This window comes from Octopus sinensis, linkage group LG2 (genome assembly GCF_006345805.1).
Source record: "Octopus sinensis linkage group LG2, ASM634580v1, whole genome shotgun sequence".
Taxonomy (NCBI): Eukaryota; Metazoa; Mollusca; class Cephalopoda; order Octopoda; family Octopodidae; genus Octopus; species Octopus sinensis.
The window spans coordinates 40349115-40374189 of NC_042998.1; the positions used below are offsets into that span (position 1 = coordinate 40349115).

A 25075-nucleotide genomic window follows, 5' to 3' on the forward strand; every position below is an offset into this window, starting at 1 on the left:
GTCCATTCAAGTAAAATTGGAATCAAAGGGGTCCATAGGTAGAAAAATGGTTGAGAAACACAGGTCTACAGTAATGAGTCATATGGATCTCCTACAACTAAATAGACTGGATGGATAATAGACAGGAGTCACTATTAGGGAAGCAGTTACAGTGTCAGGCCAGGAGCTGCTAACTGTTTAGCCAACATGCTGGTATACTGTTGAGTCAGCTTGCAGTGTTATGACTAAGACTTGTCCAATGACAATAATGGAACCACTAGTATACAGTTTCACAAATTCCAATAATATTTATGGGATAATGTAAATTTATGATTTCTAACAGACACAAGTTCTCAAGTTTTAGAGAAGAGTTTAGTGTAGTTAGAATTGACTGATATTATTTTATCAACACTTTCAAGTTGAAAAAAAAAACTGGCCTTGGAGAGAGATTTAAACTCAGAATGGCATGTAACTAAATACTGCAAAATATTTTGTCTATGACTCAAACTGATTCTGCCAGCCATATTCTACTGCATGTAAATATATATATTTGTTTCGTTAGCATGGAAGGCGGACGTTAAATGATGATGATTATGTTTGTTTTTCCATACTTGCATGAGTTAGTGATATGTAACCAAGGCACTGGTTTTGCAACTGAATGACCTTCCTGAGGATATTCCTTACCTGTTTTTCAAGTAAAGGATCGCTTATTCCGCATGGCTTTGAAAGTACAAAGTGAGTGGTTGATTTGTTGACAGGAGTGCTAACAGCAACAGCATTGTCCATATGTTGCAACTTTCAGAGGAACAAGTGAGATGTAAATAAACACAGTCTTGCACACTCACACACACAATGGTCTTTTAGTTTCTGTCAACCAAATCCACTCACAAGTCTATGGTCTACCTAGAGCTATAGTAGAAGACATTTGCCCAAGGTGCTGAGCAGTGGAACTGAACCAGAAATTACAGAAACTACCTGGTTGAGAAACGAACTTCTTAACCACACAAGACAATGTTGTTGACATTTTCCCCACCAACAAATTGCCTGGCATTTCTGCCCTTTCAAAGATGAATGAAATCAAAACTACATTGAAAAACAGGCATAGGTTAGCCATAGGAAGAGAAGCAGGTTTTAAAAACAATGGCTCTGTAAAATGTATTTATCTAACTCGTGCTACCAGGCAAAAGCAGGTATAAAATGAATATATATATATATATATATAATATATATATATATATATATATATATAGACACATACAGACATGCAGGAAGTAAATAGACACCTTTAATTTTCAAAATCTTTCATTTAATATGCAAAGCAAACAATTGAAATGTAGGACTACATACTTTAGTATTTAGTTGACATTCCCTTTGCAGTTTTTAATTCAGAAACTCTTTTTGGCATTGAGCTGATGAGCTTTGTGATTGTCTCTTGTGGAATTTCTGCCCACTTTTCATGTAACAATCGAAACAATTCATCTTTAGATTTAGGTTTCTGTCGAGTTTTTCATATAGCTCTATCTAGTATGCTCCAAAGATTTTCAATTGGGTTCATGCCAGGAGATTTGCTCAGCCAAGGAAGCTTTTTGATCCCATTTTCAGTCAGCCATTGCTGATTCCTTTTTGCTGTGTGGCATGGAGCCCCATCTTCCATGAATAAAAACTAATTTTTCGTTATGTTATTGTGTGAATACATTGGAAGTAGTCCTTGCTTAAGTATTTCAATGTATTTTTCAGAGTTTATGGTTCCAACACATTCGATCAGCTCAGAACGTTTCAAATCAAATTCTTGATTGGGAAGCCTCCAGACCCAAACATGTCCACTGTCTGAAAATAATGTAAATCTGGATTCATCTGAGAAAATCACTATCCGAAAATGAACTGGATTTTTCTGACATCTCCTTAGCCCATTTCTTTCTTTTTATGATATTAATTGGTTGAAGGAGAGATTTTCTTCTAGCTGCTCGTCCATAATACCTAAGCTTATGTAGATATGTACCACACATTCTTGGATTAACTTCTAGCTGTTTTGCAATGTCAAAAGCCTTCGAACAGGGTGTTTTCCACAATTCTCTTCAAAAGTGAAGCTTTATTTCTGGGGGCCCAGGTCGGCTGGGACAAGAATCTGTTGATTCTTTTCCTTGGCTTTTAAATTGCACTATAATTCTATTAACAGTAGTAAGAGGAATTTGAAGATTTTCGGTAATTTTTCACTGGCTAAGACCAGCCTCAGATTGCCCAACAGTACAAACTCTTTGAAAATCTGACAGCTCTGCTGAATTTTTTGTGCATGGCAAAAGTTTAATAAAATGAAATGAAATGAAAAAGAATAATTACATTGTAAATTCTACACCGCTGAAAACATATTAAGACACTTAGATCAGAAATTTTGAAAATTAAAGGTGTCTATTTACTTCCTTCATGTCTGTGTAGCTCATAAGGGCTGGTTTCCCAGTTTCCTTGGCATATAGGTTCCTCACCTGGACGGGACGCTAGTCCATCGCAGGTGAGCTGCAAGATGCAGGAGGAAAGAGTTAGAGAAAGTTCACTCATAAACACACACATTGCCCGGTCTGAGATTCGAACTTACGATCCCTTGACCACTGCTCTAACCACTAGGCTATGTGTCTCCACACACACACATATATATATATATTACACACTTTATTTAAAAGCAGCAGAAATATAACAACAGCTTTTGTTATATTTCTGCTGCTTTTAAATAAAGAATATTACTCTACCTCTGGTATTTGAGTACTCTTTTTTCCACCTTGTTTTACATTTATGTGCTTACTCTGGTATATATATATGCACAAGCCAAAGTGGGAACCTCTAAGCAGTTGCAGAGCCTACAAAACAGTCTCAATTTTTTCACCACAAATAACTTTAAAATCTACCTCAAATCACATGCTAAAAGGATTTAATGGATATTATCGTTCTAGATACATTACATCAGGAACATCACACCGAAACAGTTTTTATCATAGATCTGTTGGATCAGGACTAACCCAGATTAAACAACATATAAATGTGGGAGGAAAGTTAAGCTCCGAGTAATAAACAAATTCATAGATACACAGTGTCATCATGAAAATAATATTTATTTTGGTAAAATTGCTACACAATATTTCTATTTGGTCTTTTCACATGCATATTATTAACTGCAAAAGATACTGTTATTAAATTGTGTAGGTGTGCGTGACATTAGCACAGCTGTTGTGCGTGATTATGTATGCTGATACAAGAGCATGCCTACAGATTACTGCTTATGTGCATACATATAAAAAATATCTGTACACAGAAAAAAAAAAACTAAATGTGCATTAGCCCGGAAAAGAAAATATGTACATGTCTTAGAGAACAGTTGTTCATGGGTGAATAGAGGTGTATGCATAAAACAGTGTGTTCATGCATATGCATAGGAGTATGTAACTAGTCATATGCAGGCTAGGGTATCTTTGTATGTATGTGCAAAGAAATATGAATATATGTGCGTGTTTGCGTCTCAGAAGCTGTCATATGAATTTGTGCATTTTATTGTGTCCAGGCATGCGCGCACACATATGAGTGTGTGTGTGTGTGCGCGTGTGTGTGAGAGCATATGCATTTGTATATGTTTGCATCAGTGTTCTAATTATGCTTTTATGTAATACTGAAGAAACTAATACCAATCAGTTTATGATTGAATACACTATCTAAAACTGGCCACTCTAAGACTGAAAGGAGGTTTGGTTTGTTTCCAGTATGAAATTATCTTGACAGATGCCATCCAACAGAGATTCAGTGCATCAGATTTCATTTCTGATGCGGTTTAATTTTAGTTAGAAGAGGCTAAACCCCACCCATTTGTTTATCTGTATTTATGGTCATTAGAAACTTGAGAATAGCTATTGATTTTCATTTGCTTGAAAACTTACATTTACAGAAGAGAATTAGTTTTCATGCGAATACTGCAAGTAAAACTGCATGGAAACACAAATAAATAAAAACTGTAACCAATGATTCAAAGATAAACAAACAAAGCTGTTCGTGTCTCCCACACTTTCTCTCTTATCCCATCACAAATAAAAAAAAAAGCTTCTTTTGTGTCTAGAAAAAAAAAAGATAACAATAATTCAGATATTAGAATGGCAAAAAAAAAAATAGAGATAAAACTCAAAATTACTATTTATTTCTCTTGTGTATGAATATTGTTAATATATTAAAAACTGCCGATATTCCTACCCAATACACTCTGTAGACTAAACTTTTGAAACAGCAGCATCCAGAATAATGAAAACTCAAGCTAATGGTACTTTTAAAAATTGTTATAGTAAAAGAAAACTGTCAGGCACCTGCTGCTGTCATTTATAAAATGAATACCAGGCAGATAACAAGTGAAGCCTGTAGTACTGTATTTTAAACAATTTATTCTTTGTTATACATACCATTGCAGTGGTTAAAGTTATTGAGAACAAGAAACAAAGGTGAACAACATTAAAATTTAGTGACAAACTAAATATTAAGAAAATGAAATGAAGCTTAACAAAAGTGTGCTGTTAATAATTTAACATTGGATTGCTAACTATACAACATTAAGAACACAAACTTTAAGATTTGACAGCATGTTCTTAAACAGCAAATTGGAAAAGTCTGCATACGAAAATTTAGATAAAATATTGCACATAGGATTTTTTAATTGAAATTTTCAGATACTGGGGCCTATGATTTTAGGAAAGCAAAATATTTTTACAGAAAAAAAAAACAAGATTTGGGGATCATAAAAATGTCAAAGAATAAGAAAAATTTGTCAAAAAATAATCAGCATACTTTGAAGCAGCTTATGTATATAGTGAGGCTTTTGACGAACTTGTCAAAGAACATAATTTTACAACTTATTGATTATATAATGCTAATAGAACTAGTAGTTGCTATAAATATTTACCAATGAAAACATTGGCAAGTTCTCATCAAGAAATGAGTCTTTAGTTTCAGATTATGAAAGTATTTTTTAATGTCCATCACCCAATGTTACCTTCTATACACTCAATAGACTAAAGAATCAACAATGAAGTTTCTATGCTTAAATTTCAATGCTAATTTACAATTAAGATTACATTATTTTCACTTGCTGTGGCTTGGATTTCTACTGAGCCTCTCTTTTCAGAGCATAGTGATAGTTTGTCCTGTTTTCATATTTAAGTGTCCGATGCAGATGAAGACGATTTTGGTGGTTTTAATGTTTAACTGAACACAAAAGAAATAATGCAGAGAGTTCAGACATCAATAGAAAATCCATTACATAATCTCAAAGATATTGATTGGAATGCGGTTGATAATGATATTAAATCAAACTTGTATGAACTGGAAGATTATTGACCGTATGGTTAATCCTCAAAATCAAGATGTAGCAATTTTTCCCAGTGAAGTTAATGCTCAATTGCACATGGATACAATTCTTTCCTATTCTGAAGAGAATCAGTTTTTTTGTGCCAGAGTTTCTTGAATTTTTTATACTTATGAAACTCCTTAGACCGGGATAATTTTCAGAACACCAAATTTATTTGAAAGGAGGAGGAGGTTAAAAAGCAGAGTCATGCTGCAAAGGAGCATTAAAATAACATTGTGTTAGTAAAACTTAGTTACTTTTCTCACTTTAGTGGTTTGAAAAATTCAACTTCAATAATTAAAACATTAATGGTTAGTTACTTGGATGAATCTACTTCTGGTCATAGAAATACTTGTAAATATGGATGTTATTTCTAGTGGTGAGTTAGCTTCTATACTCAACCTTTGTTGTTTCCTTTGTTACTGAATAAAGTGTAAAAGTTCTTTCACATAAATACGTAGTTAGAAATCACATTAACACCTTTAGTTTTAGGATTCATAGCAGGCTGATAATGCAATCTCAAATTTTATCAGTTTCTTTTGGCATTTTGATTTTAAAATAAAATCTGTTGCAATGTCTATTTGCTGTTCCTTTTCTTCCAATGAAATATTGCTCGAGTTTAATGAGTCTACACATGGGTTTTCAGTTTCAACAAGAATTTACTGTCATTAATTTACACATCTCAGACAAATGTTGCAAAATTAAGATTTTGGATCTTGACTTAATTTTACTATCAAAATTTCTCTAAGGATTTCAAAATACTCAACATCATTCTTACGTATAGAGACAACCTTGAATTTTAGGTAACACTTAAATACATTCAGTTGAAGCAAGTTATTCTGAATCCCTGCATTGGTTAACTAAGTGAATATATTAGAAAGACGTACGGCTTTTCCCCTATTTAAACCCGATCCTTTAATTTGGTTAAAAATTCAAAAGAATATTCAGAGAGAAATAATCCAAGTTCTTCATGCAATTCAAAAAGTCATGCCATTTGAATATACAGCACTCTCATATTGAAGATTTATAGCATCTAATAGTCTTGATTTAATAAAATTAATGAGTTAGTTTTGCAGTATTATTTACTACTAATTTCAGATCTTGTGGCTTAAATTTCTTTGCTAGTGTTTGATAATGAAGGCAATAGTGAATGCTTTTAACTTTCTGATTTATATATTTTTTCATTTTTTGCCATATTTCCCCAACCAAAGCTGTAGTTTCGCCAGGCAAAATACTTGAATAAAGTTTCCATGAAATGTCATTTTTTTTTTTTTTCATTATTAGATTAAATATTGCTTCTTCTGTAACTTGACTTTCCAAAGGTTTGCAGGTAAACCCTTTTTTCTTTTACCATATTTCTGGAGAAATGCATTGCTTATGTTTCAATTAATTTTGAAAATATAGAAGAATTTTGTAAAATAACTCATTATTAATTTGGTATTTGGAACATAAATTAACATGAAATTCTGAAGGAAAATCTTAATTTAGATCACTTTAAAACAAGAAAATTTTATCATGAAACCAGTAGCAGTGTCAAGCAGGTGGGTATCAAAAGGGTTAGTAAGTCTTTTTAAATACTACCTTTATAAACATAGCATGCAAACACACAGCCAGCAATGTCTGTTTACTCATCCATTTAAGAAGACAATGTTGAACTCATTTTAATCTTATTAGCTTTGTTTCATATTTCATGAATATGCCTTGAAACTGGGTCATTAGAAAGTGATATATTATAAAAACCTTTACGCATGCAATCCACCAAATCTTTTGTATGGAAAACCAAGTTTTCTGTAAGTGTATGTACTTCATCAGTTTTTACCAGCTGATAACCAATGCAATATAAAGCAAGTAAGACATTTTCTATGTTTTTGATTTGTCAAAAATGTAGCTTTCTTAGATTCAATTCCAAACACTTTCTCTTAAAATATCCTTCACTTGAATTTTAAAAATTGGAAGTAAACCTCATTAGATTGAATGTTTAGTTGAATTTGGGCTGCTATTATTTAAGACCTGTCCACACACAATACAGTCCAGTTTTATCACATTTTCTTTTCACATTTTTATTTTGTTCATCTTATTCTGATGTTGCTTTTTGTAGATAAACTTTTAACAGGCTCAAACTGAATAAACATTTATTCACATTGTTAGAATTTCTGATTATTAGCATTATAAAAATACAATATGATAAATCATCTTTAATCATTTATCCATTAAAGACATAGAATGTAATTTTTTTCATTGAAGAAAATATTTTTATTTTCATTATGCATGCATTAGAAAAGTCACTAAACTATTTCATACCAACAATGTGCACTATTTTTAGCAACCAGTTCATATATATTGTAGCCTAAATTGAAAGCGATTGGAAATTATCGGGTAATATTAGATGAGTTGCCAAATTTCACTAGTTCAGTAGACTATATCCATAATTAACATTTTTATACGAAAACCACTTATTATTCAAGCAGGAGTTACACTGAAAATTCTGCATCAATTTGCATTAAGTCTTTGCTCTGCCCTCGGAAGTCTATACCAATGACTGCATTGCTTTCCTCCACCTGCATATGTGATCATGTATATGTGTGTGGTAACTCACTAATTGCAGGATGAGTGTAAAACATTGGATATGGTGGATGTGGGAAAGAGAGAGAGAGAGAGGTGAGAGTTGCTGGATGAAAAAACACATGTCCTTTGCTTGCATATATTGTATTTGTGTATGTATTGTTTTAAAAGCAGTATTTATATATCTTTATGTATATAACATTGTTACAGCATTACCCTGATTTTAAATATCTACTTTTCTGTGTTGGCATGAGTTGGATGGTTCCTCATGGTCCAAATCAGTTCCTGTTGAGAATGACTGCATTCCTTGAGGAAACAGAGACTACATCTTATTTATGCATTTCATTTTTAGCCTAACCGCTTTACAGAATGTATTGAGTGTATGTTACAATTGCACCAGTACTAAAAAGGACTTATTCACATTAAGACTGAAGATTACTTTCTACATTATCACTGTCTGCCTATTCTGTAACCAGAAGTTTAGTCATAGACTTAACCCTACTGGTCAGGAACTAAGCAATACCATTTTAGTGTGTGTGTGTGTGTATATATATATATATATAGTTCAGTTCCATTATGGTAAGATCAACAAAAAAAGGTGCTCCATTCAGTGAGAGATAAATATCATTTTATGAAAGTGATCAGAGCCTGAAGATTGCTTGGAGACACAAGGTATGTCATATAAACCTGCCTAGTGGCATTATGCCTGCCTGTATGTTCTCAGTTTAAATGTCGCTGAGGTCAACTTTATCTTTCATCCTTTTGAGGTCAATGAAATAAGTACCAGTTGAATACTAGGGTCAATGTAATCAACTTACCCCTATGCCAAATTGCTAGCCTTATTATTATTGGCAAGCTGGCAGAATCATTACTGTGCCCGAAAAAAATGCTTAGCAGCATTTCTATTGACTCTTAACATCTTGAGTTCAAATTCTACCAGAGTTGACTTTGCTTTTCATCCTTTTGGAGTCAATAAATTAAATACCAGTTGAGTACTGGGGTTGATGTAATCAACTATCCCCCTCCCCCAAATTTGTGCCTACAGTAGAAAGGATTATTATTATTATTATTATTATACAACTGGTTAGGGTATACTATATATGCACAAATGGAATCTATACTATTACTCAAAACATTTTAGGGATGCTTTGGTACAAGCAAAGACATTTCAAATGCAGATCACTATAATGTTAGACATTTTTGGTCAAGAATGTATTATTCGGTCAAGAATTGTATTATTTTAAAAATGAAAGAGAAAAAGAAGAAAAAGCATAGTTTAATTATATATTATGGAAAAAAAAAATAACAAAAATACATCAGATACTTTTGCATATGCATAAATAAACTCTTGGCCTTCGACCAAGTCTCGTGCTTTTGAGCTTTGATTAATTAGGAAAACACATGATCATGTCTCCTTATATTGTTTACTGTAGTTCTGCGTTCATTTTAATGGAAACCAGTAGGGCAACATACTATACATCTAAAACATATTCTGAATAGTAAAATGAGCCGATCATACCTTGCAATATAAATTATCACAATACAAATTTAATAAAATTCATTTGTTGCCTAGGGAAACGTACGTGTCTTTTTCACATTTGTATTATTGAAGCTGACTGGAATGTTCTTATAAAGCGTGACCTGAGAGTTCTGCATAGCATATGTTCAGCAACTCTGGCATGACATTTATTGTATTTGACAACTCTGGTATTGTTGTATTTATAAGCTACCAAATCAAACCAAACTGCAGAGGAAATTATTTCCAAAGATAATTCAACCATTTAAAAAGAAAAAAGAAAAACCTATTTTGCATTAATATATACAAAATTTTAGGTATGAAATCTATGGAAAATTTTAAATATATTAAATGCAAAGCAGTGTCATTTTTATATTTTCATAATTTATTTTAATATCAGTTTGTTGTTGTTGGTCCTTGTAATAAATTGTCTTTGTGCCCAGAATTGTTGACTCTTAGCAACATAGTAAGAAATTGCAATAGTAATGGAATTTTATATTTTTATCAATCTCAAATCTTGTCATTCATAACTCCATGGTAAACCTTGTTTTTATTGCTTATTCTGATTAAATTATTGATTACAATGTTTTATCTCTTTAACTTGTTTTAGTCATTGAACTGTAGCCATGCTGGAGCACCACCTTGAAGGGTTTTAGTCAAATAGATTGATCCCAATACTTACTCTATTGGTTTCCTTTGCTGAACTGCTAAGATACAGGGATGTGAACAAACCATTACCAGTTGCCAAGCAATGGGATAGGGAAAATAAAAACAAAGAGACACACACAAACATAAATGTACATTCATGATGGGCCTCCACATTGGTTCTGTCTAGTAAGTGACTCACAAGGCATTGGTCAACCAAGGGCTATAGTAGAAGACACTAGGTGAAGGTACAGTGCACTGAGACTGAATTCAAAAGCTTGTGGTTGCAAAGTGATTCATGTCTGTGCCTATACAACCATTTTTTAATAAACAATGTTTTATTACAATTATCTGTGTCGATCTTTCAAAACAATCGTTTATTTCCCTAAAAGTCAGAGAACTAGTAATAGCTGATGCAGAACTCAGCATGAGAAACCCTGTTCTATGCAAGAACTAATACAGGAGTATTTACTAAGAACTCAATGATCTTATCAAAACAGAAGTCAACAAAGCAAAACAACAATAAGAAATTTTTAAAGAAATTCATTGATGAAAAGTTAGCCATAGATAAAACACTGGAGAATTTGAAATAATTTTATATATATTTTTTAATGTTAAAATGTTTTTCTTCTAATTAAAAATGTTCATTTATCTTTCAAATTCTTATTTTCTGACAACAGTTGCCTTATAAATAAACATGATGTAAGATCTAATTTATTTTTTGTCATATTTTGACAATATATCTCTATACAGACATTTCATACCTACAATGCAGTGGGGCTGGCATGGGACCACCAGTGATGGAGAGCACTGGTGGACCTGGTTGATTTTATGCATGACAATGTCTCTGGGACCACTAACTTGGGATGACCCTGGCCTCATCAAGCAAGAGCATGAGGCAAGAAGCATTCTACATCCAAAAGTACTTTATTTTCCGGCAAATGGGTCAAATTTTTCATACCAAAATTTACACCCGAAAAATAAGTTAACATATATACCAAGACAACTTCTGAGGACCAAAAGTTCCAAGTAAAATGCAGCAGGATTTGGAAAGATAGTGGTGATGTTTGAATATCCATACCACATTGACTTGTATGATGAAAAATGCAGTATTTTTGTTTTTGTTTTTCCATGTTTTGAAAATGCATCTTTAATCCTTTTCATTCCAAACTGTCCAAGGCAACCACTGGTTCTATGATACAAACTTGCTTTTTTTTTTAAAGTGATCTAAAAACCTTCCAAACTTTCCACGTTTGTTTAGGTTCCAAACATCAGCTTAACAATGACAAAATTATTTTCCTAACAGGCAGTGAGTTTCAATAGAAATATGGTAACAAGAGGATTAATTTTAAAATGCCCCACTTCCAATTATTTCACACTTAAAATTTGTATTCATTAGACTATATTTCTATTTCTTATTTACTGTTAAAAAAACCCAAAAAACTCAGATAGCAGAAAATTCTTAAGTGTCCCAAATCTCCAGGGATTTTGTTATTTGAGTATTTTACTGCACCAAATCAGAAGAAAACAACACACACATTCCTTAAGGTGGAGGAATGGTTTTCTTTCTCTAGTACATGGAAAATGAAAATAAAATACACATCTACTACCTTTTTTTGCCTTTCCTCTATTAAATCAATTGGAACTAAGAATATTTCTATCCTTAGAAGAATTATTTGAATTTAGTTTCCAAACCTTCTAAATTGAATTGAAATCTTTTGAAAAGTGCCAATTACAACATAATGAACGAAATAAATGTAATCAAATAACAAAAAGAAAATGTTAAAAATAGCAATTTTGGCACTTTCTTTTCAAATGAGAAGTTAAACGAATCTTAGCCTAATAGGTTTGTGGAGAAAATCCAAATTTTACAATCAGTAATTCTACATTCTCCACCCACTGTACACACACACACTCACACACAGACATGTATATATATAGACATACACACACATATAGATATATAGACACACACATATATAGAGAGACACACACACATGAATATATAGACACAAACACGTGTGTGTATGTTCTTAAAGATTAATGTTTTTAAATGCATAAAAACAACGAATAAACACATATAAAGTTTAAAATTTATAAATTTTCATGATTGAAGATTCACTGGTAGTGGACACGCATGAATGCATGCGTGTGTGTCTGTGTGCCATTCATTTGTACACCAGTTTTTCCACACTAGATGAATATATTATTGAGCATTGTTTTACAGCTGGACGCCCTTCCAGATGCTAACACTCACTTGTTTTTCAAATAAAGGATGTCTTTTTCCATACATTTTCAAAAGTACAAAGCTAGTAGATGGTGGGGAAATGATAACAATGTCACTGCTTGCAATTTTCAGAGAAATGCAAGCATAAACAAACACACACATGTATATATACTCACACACACACACACACACACACATGCATAATGGGCTTATTTCACTTTCTGCCCACTGAAACCATATGCAAAGCCTTGTTTCATCTGGAGCTACAGTAGAAGACACTTGCCCAAGGTGGAATACAATAGGATTGAACCTAAAGCCATATGATTGGGAAATGAAATTTTTAACCGCATCACCATGCCAATGTGTGTATGTGTGTATAGATATTATATATATATAAATCATCATCATCATCCTGTAATGTCTCTTTTCCATGCTGGCATGGGTTGGACAGCGATCAGAGCTAGCAACCTGGGAAGCTGCACCAGGTTCCAGTCTGATTTGCCTTGGTTGCTATGGCTGGATGTCCTTCCTAGCACCAACCACTTTAGAGTGGGTGCTGGGTGTGTCTATCAATCCACTGACATGTGTGCCTCTATGAGTGGCACCAGCATGAGTGCTTTTTATGTGGCACTGCGCAAGCATACTCATACATGTATATGTACACACACATGTATACACATAATACACACACACACAGTGTGTGTGTGTATATATCATTGCTATTGTGTTAAACTGTCGTAAGTCCAAATTTTGCCGAATGTGTTTTTTCCAGTATCTATTTTTACTTGCAATAGCCGGTTCTTTTGGTCAAACTATTGTATCTCCAGCTGCTTCAGAAGCCAAAATATCAAAAATTGTCAAAATGTAGTACAATGGTTTTGTTATGGAATGGTGAAACTACTTTTTTGTTTTCAGAAAAAGCAACGTTTTGGACTTACAACACTTTTGTATAATTGCAATGATATATATAATTTGAACATCCACTTTTTCATGCTTGGTAATATTTTTATCTAGTCCTTCAAGCGCAAACAGCATAACAGAGACCTGATTTTATGGAAGATGGTAACGAATCAAACTACTTGTTACAACACACACACATTTTATATATATATATATATATATATAGCAAATAAGAAAATGGAGGAGAACAATAGGTGGTTCATCAACTTTTGGACATTAAAATGTTAACTTTTTAATTTATTAAACTGATAATTATAATAACATACATACATATAGCATATTATTCTTTACATATAAGATATAAGATATAAAATATAGTAATATATAAGGATACCAGTAATTATTATAAAAAACATGAATATAAATTGGTAAAATAACTTACAGTTGTTTCAGCCAATAGATAAAAATACCTCATTCTACCTATATTACTCAAGTGGATATGTGCATGCATGTACACACACACACACGTGTATACAAACATACAAGATCAAGACAAAAAGACACGGATACATACAGATGTACCTTTATACATACACAAGAGGCATAATTTAATATCCTATTAGTTTTACTTACAAGTCTTTGTTCAACCTTAGACTATAATAGAAGATACTCGCAAAAGTGGCAGCACTGTAGGAATGAAACTTAAACCACATGGTAGAGAAGTGAACTTAACTATACAGCCATACCTAAACACAAACATACACACATGTATGTGAACTTATGTGTATAAGCATATGTATGTACGTGTATGTATATGTGTGTATATAAAAATGTGTACGTGAATGTATAGATGTATGGGTGTGTATCTATAGATGTGCGCATTTATATATATATTTGGATGGAATATACACACATACAGACACAAAAGAGTTAGACTCAAGCACTAGATGAAAGTATTTAAATGGAAACCAAAGAAAGATTTTCATTAAATATCCAAATGAGAGGAAATGCCAAGTATAATTTCAAAAGTTCAGATTTGACAACCACAGTTACCAATCAAAATTTTTTAATTTCATTAAAATACATAAAAAAAAAAATTTTTAAAAAGCGTATGATTTCCAACAGTCAAATGTTTATCTACATAGATAAAAGTTTTGAGTTCAAACATCATTAGTGGTGTCATTCACTTTATGCAAGTTTGTTTCTTAGAAAAGGATGGGATTTGAAGGAGACTTGGTTAGTATTACTAGCAGAACGATGTATAGGCAAGGTGCCTAGAAAAGCATATTAAAGTAGAAAAGAGAAGATAACAAATGTGGCATCATTTATTTGATGCAAGTTTCATCATCATTATTACTTTTAATGTCCACTTTTCCATGTTTGCAGGGATTGGATGGAATTTGTTGAAGTAGATTTTCTAAGGCTGGATGTCCTTCCTGTCACCAATTCTCACTTGTTTTCAAGTATGGTAATATTTTCATATGTGTTTACCAGATGTGTTTTCATAGAAAATTGTAAATGAAAGATACTGATTGCATGATGGTGGCACTTGTTTTACAACTATCACATGAAATCAAGGCAAATAGATAATAACACACACACACGTACAAATATACATATGGCAGGTATATTTCAGTTTCCCCCTGGTTGGCCTGGGGCTATAGCAGAAAAAATTTGCCCAAAGTGCCACGCAGCAGAACTGAACCTGAAACTATGTGGCTGGGAAGCAAGCTTCTTATCACACAGACAGGCTTGCACCTATAAGTTTGTTTCTGACGATAGGATGTGATCCAAAAGAGACTTGGCTGTTATCAGTAGCAGAATGATGTAGATGCAGGGTGCTTGGAAAAACATGTTCCAGTAGATAAAAGATGATGCAAATGCAGCATCATTCACTTTACATAAGTTTGTTTCTTACAATAAACAGGGTGTGATTTGAAGGAGATTTGACTGTTATTACATGTACAGGCAAGGTGCCATATTACAAAAGTGTTATGGAAGCAATTTTATTTTTATTACTGTTTTGCATTCATGTTGTTGTTTCCTCTCATTCTAGCACTGTAAAGGAGAAGTGCTGGTTTTTACAATTTTGGATAATTCCCAGCTGCTAAATACTCAACTGTAGACATATTGTGCAAACAAAGGAGTTGCTTTGTTGTCACTTGATCTGCTAGAAATAGTGAAATCTTCCTCAAATTGCAACTTATGGTCATAAAGAAAAGGAAGGTTACAATAGATAATATAGTCAAAGATGCACAACACATGAAGAAAAATATAAAAATTATGTTATAAGAATTTATAACCTTTCTTTAGGGGGTGAAATTCTTTTTTGGAACAGCAGGTTTTAAAGTATATAAAGCTATGTATAAATAACAGCATGTAAATATTAGATTTGACTTACTTTTTCTATCCAAAAGGGGTTTTCAGCCAAATATTTACATGCTATTACTTATAACTTTATATGTTTTGAGGTTTACTGTTCAAAAAAGAGAGAAAAAAGGAAAAAAGAAATGGTTACAGCTGGAATGCTCTGGCAGAGCTGTGCGCTTTGTTCAGATGTAGATGGTGAGAGAGAAAGAAGGGAGCAGAAGAGACACAAAATAGGATGAAATCATGAGAACAATAGTAGTTTGTAAAACATTTCCTCTTTTCATTCTTATGATTGAAGAGATTCCTATAAATTTAATGCAATTACAGAGAAATATCAGAATGGAGAAACTGGTTTTAATCAATTTTAAGACTGACAGTGAAATTGCTTCTCTCTGACCTAAAAAATGCAAATGAATCTACACTAACCACCACAATTGTACTGCACTGCTTAGAGATAATTGATTACATAGAATATCATCAAGCAAATTTGTTTAATTTATTTAATAAATTTTATAATAGAATTTTTCCTCCTTAATAAGCATATTTGAAAGAAAACTCCCACCCCACAAACTATTTAAACATTCTCACAAGGAATGCAAATCAACCATATAAACTGTATTTAATCATAAAATTAGAAAAGTCTTCTGCTATTTTCCATTCTACTATGATCCCAAACATTCTAGCATGCTTCATAAAATATTAAATTAACCCTGAAATTTGATTGCTATTATATTTTATTGACCCTGGAAAGATGAAAGGCTAAAGTGGTTTCAGTGGGATTTCAACTCAGAAAAGACCACAAATAAACACTGCCGGCATACCATTTCTAATGATCGTACCAATTTAATGCTACTGTAGAAAAGTATTGAATTATTAAAATATGTAGTAACATAGCAATTTCAATAGTGCAGATAGCATGAAAAAAAGTAGCCAGTCCATGCTGTAAAGTTGTTGGCATTGAGAAAGGCATCCAGCCATAGAAACCATGCTAAATCAGACATTGCAGCATGATGCAGTTCTTTAACAAATCCGATCCTGTCAAACTATCCAACTCATGCCAACATGGAACAAGATGTTAAATGATGATAACAAAAGATCCTACTCAAAATGTTAGTTTCTTTTTCTTGTAGTATATCAATTTCCTTTATTTTTTAGTAACCTAATTTTGCCAGCACAAACCACTACATGCCTGTATATTCTAGAGATTATTCTTGAACAATGGTAAGTTGGACGCATGATATATTTAACTCTTATAAATGTTTACACAGATTAATGGGTCTAGTAAGGTGATAATAAAATAGTTGGAAAAAGAAAATAACTCCAGTTGAAGTTAATGCCTTATTCAACCACAGACTTTATACTTAATTCTTAATTTTTACAAACGAATACAAAAGCAAGTTCTACCAACTTCCTTATATTAAATATAGCACCAAACCTAGCTGGCAGCACAAGTGCTGACCTGCATGACCAACATGGTACTAATTGTCTATCGTTGTGGGAGAGAGGTCTCAGGAAGTATATATTGTCTAAATAATGACACTGTAACCATAGCAACTTATAAGAAGCAAAGGGTGGAGAAGATCAGTAACAGATCATACATGGAATCTGGACAAGTAGGTAGGTAGGCTACATTTCTAGTGTAACATTGTGCATAAGCATATGCATACACGTGCATATAAAGATTTCTGTCAACAATATCTATATTCATAATTGTACAGTTATGAAGTACTTGTTAGCAATTCAGCAAAGACAGCTGCTTTGCTCTCTACTAGGCCAAACTCAATTGTAGAAGAGGTACTTCCATACAGAGAGCTGCAACTAAAAAATATCTCACTAAACAAAACAAATACACTGAAGTATGTGAAGGGTTTCTAGGAGAGTATTCTTGTTTCTCTATTGACAGATAAAAACAAAACCAAACACTCGGAAATGGAATTTATTACTTTCATTTTGTTGTTGGAAACAAAAACTCTTCTGAAGCAAAATGAATGTAAATAATAAATTTACATCTTAATAAGACTTGTAACAAAGGCTACAAAAATAATTGTAGGTGAAAAAAACAAAACAAAACAAAACAAACAAAAACAAAGCAAGCAATACCCCCAATACCCATACAAGCACCCCCCCTAAAAAAAAAGTAATACCTTTGGTTACTAAAGCATATATAAAAGACACAGCATTTCATATAATTAACATTTTTTATATTATATAAGAAATGGTAAGAGTAAAATGCTCATCTGAACAACCTATCTAGCTAGCTTTAATATAACCAATCACTATAAGACTAAAATAAGTGTTAATGAATTATTAAACATAAAAAAAGCATATAGCAGAATAGTTGTAAAATTTATTTAGTTTTAATGGTTTTGTTACATCTACATAAAATTGAATAGTGAGTAAATATTCTCAAGAGCCTGTTTACTATTATTAATACAGCAACTGGAATTTCCATACAATTTCCATACAACTGATAGCTTAAATCAGTGCAGCCACATACATGTGTCATTCTTAAGAGAGAATCTTCAACAAAGATGAATGATGCAATTGAAACAAAGATAGTGTGTTTCAACAGAAATATGGTAATAAAAGGGTTAAAGACTGGCTGTCCATCAATATAATCTATACAACATGTAGCTGACAGGGTGATATGGTGGGAAACCAGTCTGGACTGCATTATTAATATATGATCTAATATCTCAAAAATCTGTGTTAATTTTCTTTCCAGGTTGATAAAATAAATACTAGTAGCATATTGAGAAAAAAATGTTAAAAAGTAGAATGAGGGATATTATATTTGTGAGTCACAGATAAGCATTATAATGATTTGTTGAACAAGGTTGACAAAAAGAAAAAATAACTGGAAACATAATTAAATCAAATATAATCTTAAGACACCCGTCTCTTTAGGTATCAAGGTTCAGTTAAGGATTGATTTAGTTACACAACTAGGATTACGTGTAAGAGCCTAGAATTGAGAATTTAATCCATGAAACTTAGGACAGAGTACAGAACATTGACTATTATATAGAAGTTAACTGAACAAAATTGTTATAAACTACACAGCATGAAGAGTGTATACCATCTTCTAACACTGTGGTTCTCAACTGGGGTTCATATAAGATTTTGTTGGTAAAATTTATTCACAATAAACTGGTTATGTTTCTACAATAAACAAAATATTTAAACATATTTTTATACAATTCTTATAGTAGTGAATTGTTTTAGATATGAAATGACTATGATTCCCATTTTCTTCAGGGGAAGAGCCTCAAAGGGGTCCATAGGCAAAAAATGCTTGAGAACTACTGCTCTAATGGAGACTATGTGGTCATTGAACTTGTGACCTAATCAAATCATAAAAACTACACCCTACTACAATAGTAAAATAATTTTCAGTTGTCTACTTTTATTAAGCCATTCAATACCAACTCACCTGAGATCACCTTTGGTTCTATGACATAAACTTCTTGTTTTAAAGTGACCTAAATTAAAACCTACCATCAAAATTTCATGTTAATGTTCCAAAGGTTAGCTTAATAAGGTCAAAGTTATTTTACCAAATTCTTCATTATTTTAAGCAATTGAAACAATGATAGTGCATTTCAACAGAAATATGGTAATAAAAAGGGTTAAAGCAAAGAAAAAAACAACAAACAAGGCAAATTGTGAGTCCAGTTATAATTTCCTTCAGTTTATATTCACAAAAAAAAATTTTAAACGACTGGGGCACATTATCAAAGGTAATTCACACACACACACACGTACTTTGTACTTGATAAAAAAAAATGCTTTCTTAATGTACTAGCCATTATATGAAAGTATCTCAAAAAAATTGTTATATAAAAAAAATTATGGTGATGTTAATGGACCAAGTAAAATCAATATATTTCAATTTTTGTTTGCTCTTAATGAAGTTACTCCAGAAACATAACAGCATTTAATATAACAGACTGCTCTAATACTGAATGGTGGGAATAAAGGTTGCTAAAATATAAGTTGATATTATTAACACAAAAACCCATAAATAAAGAATAAGTCTGAAAAAGAACACTCATAAATAATCCATTTTGTTTTTGACAATTCTCTCAGATTTATTATGTAATGTACAGCTAACATAAACTTGAACCCACATGAATAATATTATAAATAATTACCATCATAGGCGCAGGTGTGGTTTTGTGGACAGCACAGGTGTGGCTGAGAGGTAAGAAGCTTGCTTCCCAACCACATGATTCCAGGTTCAGACTCACTGCATGGCACTTTGGGCAAGTGTCTTCTACTATAGCCTCAGGCTGACAACAGCTTTGTAAGTGGTACATGGAAGCTGAAAGAAACCCATCATATATATCATTAACATAGTTTAACGTCCGTTTTCCATGCTGGTATGGGTTGGACAGTTCGATTGGGGTCTGGGAAGCCAGGAGGCTGCACCAGGCTCCAGTCTGATCTGGCAGTGTTTCTACACTTAAGATTATGTTGTTAAAACTTATATGTAATAAATTGGTTATAATTCTACAATACACCAAATATTTTTTATACAGTTCCTAATAGTATCTAATTACAAAAATATAATTTGATATTTTAAATATCGAATGGCTACAGGAGTCCATCCGATTAAAGGAGGGATCAAAGGGTCCACAAGCAAAAAAGGGTTCAGAACCATTGGTCTAGTGCTAGGAGCAATTCTACTGGATTCTCCAAAGAAACAGGGGACAGAAATAAAATAATGCATATGGTGGTTATTTGATTAACTATACTCTTTCCTTGCAAATTTGCAATCTTGAGCCAATGTAAAATAAGCAATAAAGAAACCTCTGTGCAGTGGTTCAATTTGTTAGAATTAGCAGCCAAATCTCCTTTAAAGTTCATCAAACCACCCTAAGGAAAATGTGGACAGATATACTAGATAAATCAGTCCTGAATATAATATGCCACAAAAGAAGACAGCATGATCTTGGTTTGAATATTGAGTGAATGACGAAAATTTGGCACACAAAAACATCAGTTCCAACTACTCATGTGGACCAGCTTGGAAAGGATGACTGCATGAAATAAACATTAAAACTTCTAAAAATCTAAATGTTTTATAAGTGCAGAGAAACACCAAAATAACTTCAGACTTCAAATTCTTCAGCTGTAGCTACACCAGAACCTATAGGATAAAGTAAAAGAGCGAGTACATAACTAGAATGTCACATAGCACCCTTTATAGTTCACTACTGCATGTGAGAGTGTGCAGTATAGTCCTTAACTTGGTGGAGGCACAGCATATTGGAACAATAAATCTGTGGGTCCTGTTTAGTTGTTTGGTTCAGCGAACTGTTAGAATACTATAGGACTGCTTCATCAGAACAGACCTGGGACTACTCAACAATATTTTAGGCAAGCAAGAATGTCTATAATTGTTTCAAAAATATGGACCCACCCAAACTATAGGATTACAAAAAAGTAACAGTATAAAAAGTTACCAATTGTCATAAGTGAGAAAATAAAAGGCAAAAAAAGTAAAAACAATATATAACCTTGTCATAGAAATTGCATTCATAAAGAGCTATTTGCATGTCAAAAGCTGGTATATTGATTTTCCTCACACATTAATTACTATAATTATAAATAGGGTGGCTTACAAAAACATGACGGAAATGAAAACAACAACTAAATACAATAAAAATTTCAGTTGAAATTAATTAGAAGCAGTGATTTAGTCAGGTAGTCATGGTAATGTGGGCTGCAATACTCAAGATGACGCTGATGGAATTGCACAACACTTTTAGATTTGATGAACACTGTGATACAAAATATCAGGATAAAACTGAAATCTAATTTAAAATATTTATCTATTTAAATGTGTTAAAGTTATTCCTGAAAGTGTGTATGTGTGTAAGAGAAATCTTCAAAATAGTAAGTTTTTCTCTTGCTTTCTCAAAAAACACATGTTGATTTGAACCTAATGAAACAAGTTCATGAAATAATCACCAACTGTGGATATTTCAAATGTTTATAGTGAATAGCACATCCTCATTTTTAACCAGGTATAACTGGATCATAAAAATTACATTTGTGTGAGGCAAATATTTAAAGCTTGTCAACTTTTTGGAGCTCAGACAAAATCTTCATATCATGTTACATATCCATCAAATTAATTCTGTATTCTTCAAGGATTGCCAAGTAATTTAAAAACTAGAGAATAATTTTTAAAAATGGCAAACAATCCTCAGAAAAATATCTGATTAAATCTCAGAAGTTTGCATGATTAAACAGACCGTTAATGCAAAAACATGAAAATAGCTAATCATTTCTTTTAAAACCTTAGGAATACCAAAACCCAATAAAAATAATTGATCAACTGAAAAGAACAAACAAAAGGTGCAGTGGAATAATGGCAGACTGATAGAGAACCAGGACTTCAGTTTGGTACATGCACTCCTTCCTTGAAGTCCATGAACTGCTTGAATATCTCTCTGGATGTAGCTGATGGTTTATCTTGGTGATTTAATTAACTTTTATAACTGTATGAAGCATTATGCCAATCTCAGACTGTTGAGTCTCACAGATGAGATGATGAAAAATCAAAATAAATGGCAATATGCTGTGTTGCTGTACATTACACACATGACAGTATGGAAGATGCATGTTAAAAACATTTTTATGTGAGTGTATATTTCTTGATATGAAAATATAACAATGATGGAAATGTTAGTGTCAGGTTATTCTTCGTCAAGAAGACCTGTGATTAAAAGCATTCCAGACATGATCATATCAATTCTTACTTTTTCAAGCAAAGTGTACCCCAGACTTCATTGTTCAATGCTTCATTTTTTAAAAGACTGAGGTTTAAGGCATGCTTGAATTATTTCTTACAAGTTATTCAACCATGCAGAGGCTCCCTCATTGGTTTCAGAAGTATGTTTTTATGTATAGCAACTAGAATGTTATGCTTGATGCCTTTGTTACTGTACATACACTTTAAAGGCATGTGTACATTTCAAATAATGAAAGATTGACAAGAGAAGGAAGCTTGGTTTAGTAAATAAATCTAACCTAGATAACTCCAAATAGATCAAAATATCAGATTACAATTTTTCTATAGAACTTCAGAAACTGATTAGCTCCACTAATGCAATTATATACTTAAGCCTTTATTTAGTGGGGACACACACACAACAACAACAAAATTTAACTGAGAAACAAAACAGCAATAATTTTTGATAGCAGTGATTAAGTGATTGATGAAAGGTGTAAGTTAAAAGAAAGGTATTGGAAAGAAAAAAAAAGATAAGGAAAAAAGTTATTTCAATATGTAAGAGAAAGTTTGTGATGAAGGACACCATATTGAAAATGAATATCAATAGATTTTGTTTCAGAGTAGAAAAAAAATATTAAGTTGCTGCTTGGCAACAAGTTTCTGAATTTTCCAATAATGGGAAAAATTAAGACAGTAAGAAAAAGAGAATGGAAAGGTGGTGGAAATCAATAAATCTTTTAAACCTAAAATCTCAAATAATATGATTTAAAAAAAAAAAGAAAAAAAAAGAATATACTTGCTGACTGGCTTCATCACTCCACCACTCAGGCAGCCCTGACCCCCTCATCTCTCTTGTATTGTCCACTCACCCCTCCCCAGGCCTGCACTAACACTTAATCTCAGTCCTCCTTCCTCAGGATATCAACCCTTTGTAATCTTCCCTGCTCATGTCTCTGCTGCAAGTATTGACCTGCAACAGTTTAAGTGGATCATTAACTGTATCATGTTTACTGGTCTCAGAGGGCTTGAGCATTACCCACTTATCCCAGAGTCATCTTGAAAAAAAAAAAAATTAACATTGGTAACTAAACATGATCATTTATGCTGGCATTGTTGTTTAAGTGTGGTTACCCACACTGATAACACCAACTTAGATCAGTCCCATCCAATCTGAAAACACTTCTGTTAATGCAGCACCTCAGACCTCAAAATTATGCATCTTTCGGCTTGGATACTTAACCAACAATAAATCAGCCAGCACTATTATTTGCTAACTGTTAGGGAATTAAATATTGTTTTAACTTCAACTCTTACTTGAAACTGGAGTCAATCTATCATACTCCTTCCAACTAATACTTCTACAGAAGAAAAAGTTAATATTTTTTGCTTTTTTCAGTTACACCAAAACCCTCCTAAGTAATCTTCTGATCCAGTGCTCCTCTGTTAGTATTAAATGTATTATGCATTTAACTTTTCAGAAATACAGCAATTTATTTCTTGTAACAGTATTAAAAAAATGTAATTTGTTAATTTTAATTATCAATAATTTGTTCAATCTTCGAGAAAAAATGTAACAATTTCAAGAACACTTTTTAAAAAGCAATAAATATTAACTTTTCTTCCATACAAGATTAGGTTTAATTTAACTAAGCCTAGTCAACAATTTGAAATAATTAGCTTATTAAAATGCTTCTTAAGGAATCCTGTTTTCACCCAGATTATTCTTTTCAAAACCTACTTCTTACCAAGCTAGAAAGATAACCTTTAAACAATTTCATATAAAAGTCAAACATTTCAAATATAACCAGTTCATTTATATAAACTGCAGGAATACAATACAGTGCTGCTTCAAGAAATATCAAATAAATGAGATTTATTGAATTGAGAAAAATATGAGCTATATAGCCAAAGGTAATAGCAGCCATAGTTTAGCTATTTCAATTGTAGTTGCTATAAAGTAGGCAATTTTTTGAAGCAAAACTAAAATACACTGATATATGCTTTAAATATAGAAGTTAATATACTTTAATGCTTCTTGCATAGGATTTATAGTGATGGAGAAATGAAGAAAGAAAATTGAAATGGAAAAACACAAGATAATAACAATAGTAATGCACAGCCTCATAATCATGAATGAGAGACTAATATTAAGTAGGATAGTTATTACAGAAGTAATATAAACTAATGTAACAGGCATTCCAAAAGAGTCAACATAAATGTAAAAATATATTCAATCAGTTGAATGTACTTTTAAGTTTTCAAGTGCTGGACCCAAGATATCTCATGAAAAGTAATTGTGAAAGTCTTAGGAATTAAAAGGTTAAACAAGATTTTTACAGTACAAACTTATAGGCTTCCAATCATTGGTTCATTTTCAGTAGAAAGATTTAAATAATTAAAAAAAAAAATGACTGATAATTTCTATTAAAATTCTTTATCTGAGGATGTGGGACAGCATATGGCCCTTTTAAGTTCTACTAAAATAGAGAAAGATCAATGGGAGGTTAGTACAATTTGTTTATTTTAAATTATTGTAGGGTAGTTGACAGAAGGAAACTAAGTGCAAGGTTCCAGATAATAGAGAGAGAGAGAGGTTGGGTGTGAAAACGGATATATATTATGAAGGGATAGATGAATGGAAGGGAGGTTGATATAAAGTTAGAAAATCCAGAAAAGCAGAGGCAAGGGAGAACTGAGTTTAAAGTGAGACCAGTGGATGTTTCCTTGTAGATTGTGTTTGAGAAACAGATATTGTTTGAGGCA

The 25075-nt window shown here is 32.3% G+C and overlaps 1 protein-coding gene across 1 annotated transcript in view; it reads right to left on the reverse strand.

The window, feature by feature from the left end:
* LOC115232561 (1-acyl-sn-glycerol-3-phosphate acyltransferase alpha) overlaps positions 1–25075 on the reverse strand; it is a 76722-nt gene that overhangs the window by 42293 nt on the left and 9354 nt on the right. The gene's annotated exons all lie outside the window — the stretch shown is intronic.